A 9,935-nucleotide genomic window follows, 5' to 3' on the forward strand; every position below is an offset into this window, starting at 1 on the left:
CGTATTCCGACCCATGCGCTTCCAGAGTGTGGCTTTGTCATCCCCCTCCGCCCCCGTATCAGGACAAGAGGGGCCCATGCCCCATCCTTGACTTAGCTACCGGAAGGCCTTGGTATTCACTATCTATGGTGACACCGGCGTTACTTTCCAGCTCAGCTACAGAATTTCTCTCCTATTTTTAAAGAGGATTCAGTGGCAATGTCTAAGGGAGCTGTCGGATTAAACCCCACTGCCACCTTAAGAGCCAGACCCGGCCTAGTTCTGACTCGTCCTGACTTTTTTTAAGTCAAGTTATTGTGCATATTTCTACCCAACTTCAGATTTGTAGTAGGAAGAAATGGGGAATAAGCAGCATAATGAATAACTAAACAGTGCCCTCCATGTGTTTGTAGAGGGCTGGATTTTCAAAACAAAACTGCGTTTTTAGGTGACAGCTCCTTAACGGGACATCGAACATCATTGAACAGGAGCCGAGCCTGGAACGCAGGTGGGGAGACCTGTGCCCCCAGGCGGTGGAGCTGGGCTCCCGAGGAGGCACGGGAGAAGGCGCTGCTCCTGTGGGCCACCAGGTTGCCACGGCGACAGCCCTAACTCACCAGGTGCCTATGTGTGAGGAGGGCTTGTCATTCACCACGTCCCACGCTCTTGCCACCGTCAAGACGGTGCCCCCGAGACGGTCCCACCACTCTGCCCGGGACGAGGCGCCGGCCTTGGCGCGTGGGCCCGTTTAATCCCGAGGCTTCCTTTCTTCACGGCACGGCGGGATGGGTCTCCTTGTGGTGCGATCTGGGGGCGTTGGGAAGAGATGGTTTGTGGGTATCTGATGAAGGCAAACGCTGACCGAGCACTTACTCACGGCCCGACGCTCTTCCCCGAGCTTCGGATACTAGTGTGTGTGCTATCGCGACGGGCCGCTGCCCGTCTGGGGCCGTTCAGGAATTTGGCGGTCAGCCGTACACTTATTCTACAAATGAGCACCCAGGGCTGGATTTCACATCCTTGCGAACAGAACATACCCCAAGGGCACACGCGTAGAGACCGCCGGCCACCTACGGTCTCAGAGAGGCAGATTTAGGGAGCTGAGGTCAAAGGGCTCGCTCGGGTCACCATGATAAAAGCCACTGGCAGCTGCGACGACATGTGGAAAATAAAGCTCCAGGGCGTGTCGGTCGTGACAGTAGAGAGCCGGGAAGCCATGCCTCGGGCGGAGTGACGGGGACAGCTGTGGCCAGAGCCTCACGGGGCACGAGGGTGGGGGAGCCAGCCGGCCCACGGGGCTCTGCCCCGAGCAGGGGCTGCCAGGCCTGGGGTTCACGTTAGGTGCACATCGGGGTCGTCAATTAAAAATCCGATGCGTTTTGTCTCCACCAACGTTTGCTAAGACAGGGTCGAGTCGGTGGTGGCCTTCGTCCCTGGACTTGGCTCAGGGGTAAGTGGAGAGAATCCGCAGTTCAGTCATAGCTACGACCCGCGGAAGTTCTCCCTGCTAAGGCTTCGCTCTGGTGACGGGAGGTCCGCAGAATCACGGTTCACCCGCCCGGCATCGTGTTACTAATTAATGACCTTCGGCTTCGGTGACAATGATTTGTCAGCCCAAACCTTCTAGCTTGCTCCTTGGTGGTGGATGGTTTGAACGAACGAATAATTAGATAAATAAATTAATTTTGCTGACAGTCCCAGGTGAGCCACCACCCGGAGGTGAGTCAGGAGCGACGGGCGGCTGCCCTAGGGAGCAATGAGGGCACTGTGCCGTCGACTCAGAGGAGCTGTCACGACGCCGGGCCCCTCAGTTGGGTGAGTCTGGGCAGAATGAAGCCAGCGGAGCGGGAGTATCTGCAGGTCGGGGATGTGCGGCGCCCGGAGCACCTTTGGTGTCGGGGCAGGTGCACCTCTCCGTCCCGGACCTCCGCTGAGTCGGAATCCTCCAACGCAGTGCTCGCACAAGCCACCCCCACTCGGCTGGAGTTGGCCTCCAAGCGGGAGGCCACAGATGATTGATCGTTATTTACCGAAGTTCAACTTTTCTTTTACAGCCTTTAGAAGGATGGTTTGGGGGCAATGATCAGTTTCTGCTAAGGACGGTCTTATACACAGAAGCTAAGGGACCGCTCACCTGCCACCTTCCTGAAGCCACCTCCCTGCCAGGGGCTGAGCCCGGCACGGGGAAAGTCTGAGCCAAGCTTTGCGGGTGTCCTGGGAACACCCAGATCCTGCTGGCATCCCCAGAGGCCCCAGGCGCCTGGGTCAGCCACACAGATTGTAAAACACTCTCACTGCTGCCTCTGCGTGTCCTGCTGGGCCCACATCGTGGCTGTGGCTCACCACGGAGCCCTAGGTGGCCGGAAGCCCCCGTGTCACCCACCCTGGCTGTCCTCCTTGCGTTTCGGGCAGGACTCACTCAGCGTGACATTAGAAGGCTGGCTGGCCTCTGCTTGCCCTCCTTCCTGCTCTCCGGTCTCTGCGCTCCCCAGGCCTGGCTCGGAAGGCCGGCCTCGCGGGCCACAGCTGTGCCCGACCCCCGTGTTCTCCCTCCGGTCCGTGCCGCAGAGCCGGAAGCAGCCGGTTCTGCCTCGTGGGTGCTGCTCTGGCTCTCGGAAGGGGCAGGCTCGTCTTGGCTCTGTGGTCCTCGTGGACCTGGGCTCCTCGTCCACGTGGGCCGGGCGCTGGGCAGCCTCGCCTGGCCGGGAAGCCGACCAGGGTGCTCACTGGCACCCTTTGCAGCTCTGGTGGGCGAGCCCTCTCTACCCTGTCACCGCAGCAGTGGGGTTTAAGGGGAACCAGCGAGACCTGTCGTCACAGTTTCATCGGTCAAGGTTCTCGCTAGTCTTCGCTCTGCTGCGATTACGAAGACCCGGGAGGGCAGGGAGCTCTCCTGTGACGAGCCAGGTGGCCCCGGACTGTCCCCTGCCACACTGCCTTCTCCCAGGGACGCAGAGCTCGGGCTGCACCGTGGGCGTGTGCGTGCGTAGGGGGCAGGCTCGGCTGGCGGGGAGGAAGGAGGTGACGTCTGGGAGGACGTGTTGGCGGCACCGTGCTGCATGCTCCCTCGCGTTTGCTCACTGAGACCGTCCGCCGTCATCACCCCCGTCTGCACACGGGGAGGCTGGGCTCGCCTGCGGCGTGCGGCTGGTCTGGCTGCAGGCACTGTTCTCCCTCCGCCTCCTCCCCCCGCCCCCCGTGCCTGTCCCTCAGCATCCCACAGCTGGTCAAGCCAGGCGGGGGCCACTCCCCGCGCATGGGGTCTCCCGCGCCCCATCGCAGCTGCCCCTCCACTTCTCCACCCTTGACCGTGAGGTCTGAGTCCACCGCATGCTCCGCCGGGTTCATGTTTTCTCAAGGAGTCTCTCCAAGGTCGGCCTTGACCGAGGTCACGTGTGAAAAAAAAAAAAAAAGCAATTCTTTCAGTCACATCCTTTTATCTCGACTCAAACAAAAACGCCACCCTTTTGAAGACGACGATATTATTTCGACTCCTTCAAAACCACTCCTGTTACTCCTGTTACCTGACACAGATCTTCGTGCAGGGAGGCGGGGCGTGCAGGTGTCTCCTCGGAGCGGGGGCGGGGTGTCGACCGTCCAGCGGGTGTCACCGCTCAGCACACGCCGTCTCACTTGTCCCGTCCCCTCCGCCGACAGCAGGGCCAGCGGTCAGCGGTGACTCTTCCAGAAGCTCATCTAGGCTTCCGGGGCTTTGCGTGTGAGCGCTGGGTCTGGTTGAAACCGAGCCCCACTGCCTGTGCCCCACAATCGCCTGTACACCATGCCCGCTGTTTCCATACAGAGCACAGTGTCATGAAGCGGCCGGATTCGGGGCGCCTGCACGTTGTTGTAAACTGTTACCCCAAATTCTAGACGCCCGTTTGCTGTTCTGTGTCCACCCCTCACGTAGGCAGCGTCTCTTTCGCAGCCCCGTCTTATGGAAAACGTTTTTTCTCCCTTTTATTGGAAAACCAGGACCGCGTAATTGTCACGCCCTCTCTTTGTCACAGCTGCCAGAAGGCTCGGAGCGAAGTTTCGTGCTGTGGTGGAGGTCGTTTATCTCAGCTTAATGTTTCTGGTAAAAATATCGGCCTCCCCACCTTAGTCTTTGACTCTTGTGTTTTTATTCATGCTCCGGTGGTTTGGGGATTTATTGCATCTTTCTTGCCCCAAACCTTCCCTGGAAACAGGCCACTCTGTTCTCTGCCAGCCGTGTGGGCTGGCCGGTGGCCGGGACCTGCCTGTCAGAGGGAGCCGAAGGCTTGCGGGGACCCACGCCACATCGTCCAGAGGGACCACTTGGGAGCGAGACCCGGGCTCACCTCGCCCGTGACTGCGAGAGTCTCTCTCCTCATCCGCCGCACCGTCCGCCCCTCCAGGGCCTGGTGGAGACGGGAAATGAGGCTTTTAAGTTGTGCGGCCCAGGCGCACGGCAGACGCGGTCAGTGTTTATGTCCTTCTGAGTGGCCTCGGGTTGGTGCGGTCAGGGCCGGCCTCCTGCATGTGTGGCCATCCCAGGGCCTGGGCTCAGAAGGGTTTAATGCTCGCAGTCACCATCTCGAAACCCTTAATCATTTTATCTCTGCATGTGTGTTTTGTAAATGAAGTCTGAGGGGCAGGTGTGGCCCCTCTGCTGCTCCCTGCCGCCCCAGCCCCCCACCCCACTGCTTAGCCCTCTCTGCTTCCTGGGCGAGCACAGGATGGTGCTGGTCACCGTGAAGTCTGCAGTCACCTTGCAAATAGCCCTGTGCCCAAATGAGAGGGACATAAACAGCAGATAAAAACCACCGTGATAGGGTCAAAGAGAAACTGTGGGAGAAGAGACTGCACCCCCACTGCGGGCAGGAAACGGGAGGGAGGGAGAGAGGGTGGCAGCGTGGTTCCCCAGGGTGCTAAGACCCACGGCTGCAAACTGGCTGGCTTCAAACACCAACACGCGTTGTCTCGCAGCTCTGGAGGCGAGAGGTCGGTCGTGACGCTGTCACAGGGCCCTGTGCCCTCGAGATCCGGCGGGGAGGACAGTCCCTTGCCCGGTCCGCTTCCGGTGGGCACCGGCAGCCCTCGGTGCTCCTTGGCTTCCCTTCGGTCTCTGGGTCGCATGGCGCTGTCCCCATCGCGTGTCCCTGTGCGTCTCGTCTCTTCCCGTAAGGACACTGGTTGTCTTAGTTCGGGCAGCTATGACCAAGCACCACAGGTGGTGGCTTACACACAGCAGAAACTTGTTTCTCACGTCCTGGAGGCCGGACGCCAGCGTGGTCGGGTCCCGGCGAGCGCCCACCCGCAGGTTGCAGGCGCCAGCTCCTCGTGTGGCGGGAAAGCCACCTGGCTCTCAGGCCTCTCCTTACGAGGGCGCTAACCTCATTCGTGAGGGCTCCATCCTCATGACCCGCTCACCCCGCAAAGGCCCCAGGGGATCAGGGTTTCCATAATGCATTTCGTGGGGGCACGACCTTCAGTCTGGAACACCAATCACAGTGGACTGAGGTCCACCCCAATCACAGTGGACTGAGCTCCAGCTTCCCTGGATTTCCTCGGCAAAGACTCTTTCCAGTAAGGTCACGTTCACAGGGCCTGGTGGACACGGAGTTTGGAGGGACGCCACTCGACCCGGTGCCGATGGCCAGTCAGGGCCTCTGCGGTCCTGGAGGAGAACGTGGCCGATGCTGCTGCGGTGGCCGCGAGAAGCTCCCTCTGCCTCCTCGCGGCACGGCCGAGCGCGTCACCTGGCTGATGTTCGTGGGGGGCTGTGGCGTCGAGGAGTGCGGCTCGGGAGATGCAAGTGTGGAGACCCCAGGGACCTACGGCAATGAGCAGGGAGCTGCCCGTGGGAGGGCGAGAGCGGCAAGGCCCCCCGGCCCCCGCTGGCCACATTTTTCACGTTTCCGTTGTCCTTGTAGCCACTCGACTAAAGCTTACGGAATATGCCCGCTTTACTGCAGGCACCGGGGCTGGGGCCAGGATGAAACCTGAGTGTGACAGAGAGCTACAGGCTCGGCCTGGGACGACACGGGACGGCTTCAGCACGGGAGCTGGGGGCCGGCATGGAGGAAGGGCAGGCGGGTCTGCTGGGTGACCGACAGGCGGTGCAGAGAGCTTGCTGTGCGGCCGCGGCGGGGGGACCTGGCTCCGGGTACTGCATCTGTGTCCCTGCTCGTGGGCGAATGGTGAGAGCTGCGACCAACCTCCACAAACGGGGACAAAGGGGACGGGTTGACAAAGACTTCGGGGAAGCACCGCTGGCAATGAAGACAGGCGGAAACAACCACAACTTGCCCCGTGGCAGGAACTGGGAGACTGACAAGGCGTGTCCTGGAGCAGAGCGTCCTGCCGTCATGGGAAAGACAGAAGCCACTTTGCACGGCAGGCACGAGAGGGACCCCAGCCCCTACTCCTGATCGGAAGAAGCGGGGCAACGCGCAGGCCGGGGGACGCACACCCGCGAAGACCAAACGGACCCGATACGTAGTTCGCAGACACCGGCTTGCGTCCATCACAGCTTCCTGTGTGTGCAGCTCGGGGAAAGATCTGGAAAGAGAAACCACAGGGGTCATCGGTGGTTTTTGCTGAGCGGCGGGAGGGCGGCGGCAGGGACGACGTGGGAAGGCACCGTTTTGTGTGTAAAAGTCGCTTTCATGTCCTCCTCGCTGTGCTGGGACCGGGCCGTGAGCAAAGGACAGCGCCACCCCAAGTACGGGAATGATCTCTGCTGGGGACCGAGGGTGCTCAGGGGCTGTGACTGCGGGGCGCCTCCTGGACTGCTGCCCCAGTGAGATTCTGAGTGTCCGCTTTCAATCCTCCCAAACTGAGCTTCCCCGTCTCTACCGCAGGGCACGCCCCTAATTACGGGCACCGTGTTCTTCCGCTGCATGAGCGGGGCCTCTAGGCATCCGGCTGCACTTCCCGAGGCTGACAGGGCAGCTTCGGCAGCCGTTGGAGGCCAGTGTCCCGATGAGCGCGCCCTGTGCCGCCACGCATCGTCCCTGGAGCCCCTCTGCGAGCGTTTGGCCTGGCACCGGAGCGCTCACGGGATGCAGCAGCCAGGCGCTGGGATGCGCCAGGGCTGGGCACCTGAACCACTTCTTGCTGGAGCTTCCTGAGGGGACACCGGTGAGGGTGGTGGCAGGCTCTGGACTGCGGGACATGCGGATGTGTGTCTGGGGGCCCTTAGCAGGGCGGGCCCGGGAATCGCGAGACCCGGGCTTGGAGTGGAGCTGCAGCGATATCACGGAAGCTTTTACTCGGACAGAAAAATGGATGAAATACTTTCCTGATGACACATCGCAGAGGAATCTGCGAATGTGTTGGATGACATAGACTGGCTGACAGCTAAGAGATGGAGTTTCATGAGCAAAATCGACTCGGCCTCAGAAAACCCACTCGCGTAGGTACAAGGAAGGCGTGGCCTGGAGGATGATGGGCTGGGCTCGGGGCGAGCGATTCAGCTGCAGGCCACATTCACAGAAGTATTCGTGGGGCGCACAGATCCAGAAAAAGGCCCCGTGGTATCATGTTCCTCTCTGGGGCAGCTCACTCTCTCAGAGCTACGTGGCAGAAGTAATTCCCAAGGCATCCTGTTCTAGTCAAAAAAACACAACTTTCTAATGGCAAAAGCCGTCCCAGAATAATATGGGCTTCCCCAGGGGAGAGTGAGCCCCCCGTCACTGGGCCTGTGCAAGCAGCCTCATGGCAGGGAGGCAGCTCCAGCAGGCCGGACACCAGGGCCGTTTCTCCCTCCTCCAGGAAGGGCACCAGGCCTGACTCAGGCACACGCCATTATTTGCCCAGTTGGGGAACTGATGAGCAAACGTCACACATCTGGAGAAATAACAGACGGCCCGGGGCGTTCCCACCACTCCCGGGTCCCGGGGCACCACGGAACGCCACGCGAGCGAAGACACGTGCTCGTTTGCCATGGCCACTGTAACAAATCGTCACAAACTTGGCGGGTTAAAACAACACACATTTATTCTCTTAAAGTTCCGGAGGTCGAAATCAGTTTCACTGGGCTAAAATCCAGGTGTGGGCAGAGCCGGTTCTTTCTGGAAGGTTCGGGAGCCGCCCGCATGCCTTGGCTCGCGGCCCCTTCCTCCCCTTCAAAGCTCGTCCCTCCAACCTCCGCCCCCATCCCCACTTTGCCTTCTCTCCCTGCGGTCAGATCGCCCTCTGCCTCCTGCTCATGGGAACACGTGTGGCTCCCCTTAGGGCCTGCCCCCGACAGCCGGGGGACACGTCTCCCTCTCAGGAGCAGTCTCACCATCCCGGGCCCATCTGCGGAGTCCCTTCGCCATGCGGGGAACATTCACAGGTACCGGGGCCAGGACGTGGGCGTCCTTCCTGGGGGGGCTGGCGCGTTGCTTAGCTCAGCACCGGGCGAAACAAATGGGTCTGAAACGGGCCTTGGAGGCACCTGCGTGTTTGGGGGGTGGGGAAGAGGAGCTAGAGGAAGAGGTGGGAGACAGAAGCCACGAAGTTCAGAGGGTCTGTGGCCACGGGGTGACCAGCAACCCGGGAAGGGGGTGCTGGAAGGAGAAGGCGGTGGCCGGGGTGGGCGTGGCCTGACTCCTGCCCTAGCGTCCTTCCTGCCTGGAGCTGGGTGTGGCGCGTCCGCAAGCAGACTTTGCTGAACGAGGGAAGAAACCAGGATGCTGCTACCGCCGGGGAAGGCTCTGCTGGGCATCCTGGGTCGGCGTCCTCCCCAGGCTGGGCTCTGCCAATCCCCGTGGGGAGCGGAGGTACCTCCACCTGCTGTTTCGGGGGCCCGGGCCGCCGTCAGAGTGTGGGCACGCGGGCCAGCACACCGATGGGTTCGGCGGCAGGAGCGAGACCGCCGCGGAGGTGAAGACTCTGGGTCTCGCCCCACTTTCTGAAGACGGGGACTTAGGAAGCACCGAGCTTTGATTTCTACCAGCCAAGGAGTAGGTTCCACGCCGACGAGCCGACTCCATTATTCAGAAAACGTCCCCCTCCTTCTAACCTTTCCAGTGCCCAGTGCCCCCGCGGTCCGGCCATGACCCAAGGCGAGGGGCCGGCCTGGACACCATGCAGCAGGCAGGGCACGGCTTCTCCCGGCTGTGGGGTCACGGGAGCCACAGGTCCCTCCACATTTCATCATCTTCGCTTGCGAAATAGACGGGGAATGAAACGGGCATTTTCGCAGGCGCTGCCGGGCGGGCCGGCCAGGGTGAACGAGGACGCTGCCTTCCTGCGGAGGATTCCGGGCGGCGAAGGCCACACAGACCCAGGGGAGCCGTGTCCCAGAGCTCCGCACACTCCTCTGTCTGTCGGGAACGTGCGTAGGTCGCCCCGTTAAGCAATTCAATATTGGATTTCTTAGAATTCTGAGAAAGTTCTTTATTTTTCAGAGCCTGCAAGTCAGGGCAGACGGAGCTCTCTGTGAGACCGTCCACTCTTAGAGGAGGAGGCCCCAGACCCCAGGCCCGATCGCTGGATGGATCACACATGCTCGTACCCAGCTCCTAGGGGTGTCCGCCGCGGGCTGGGCACCGTGAATTCAAGGATGCGACGGGCTCAGCCCCCGTTGGCTGGAGTTGGTGGCGAACGGCCACCCTCAGGCTCCGTGCGGTTGGAGGTCTGTGCGCACAGCACCCTGGGGAGGAGGAGGGCTTGGCCGTCAACCCAGGAAGCACCCCCTGGATGGCGCCTGGCAGACGCCGCAGGGAGGGTGAGGAAGGGAGGGGTGAGCAGGGCTGGGCCCAGTGGGGCGAAACGGGGCCCCGCCCCCTGCCTGGAGGTCTGATCACGTGTCAACTCAGGGCACCTGGAGGGCCGGGCAGGCAGGTGAGGGGAGACACAGCTGGGGCAGGTGGCGCAGTGCCCTCAGTAACAGGGGGATAGTGAGGTGTTTAGACAGAGAGCAGCAGGCGGCTCGGGGCGGGTGGCCGGTGAGCCGGGGAAGCGGGGGGCTGGGAGGCAGGGCGCGTCCTGGCTGCAGAGAC

At 61.5% G+C, this 9,935-nt stretch overlaps 1 long non-coding RNA gene across 1 annotated transcript in view; it reads left to right on the top strand.

Annotated features, from left to right (window-relative positions):
- The first annotated feature begins 3,349 nt into the window (after positions 1-3,349).
- LOC120600769 (uncharacterized) overlaps positions 3,350-9,935 on the top strand; it is a 17,689-nt gene continuing 11,103 nt past the window's right edge. Inside the window, exon 1 of the long non-coding RNA XR_005652281.1 lies at positions 3,350-4,420. This is a non-coding gene — a long non-coding RNA (uncharacterized LOC120600769). The remainder of the gene's footprint in view (positions 4,421-9,935) is intronic.

The sequence above is a fragment of the Pteropus medius genome, unplaced genomic scaffold (assembly GCF_902729225.1).
Source record: "Pteropus medius unplaced genomic scaffold, Ma_sr-lr_union100, whole genome shotgun sequence".
Taxonomy (NCBI): domain Eukaryota; kingdom Metazoa; phylum Chordata; class Mammalia; order Chiroptera; family Pteropodidae; genus Pteropus; species Pteropus medius.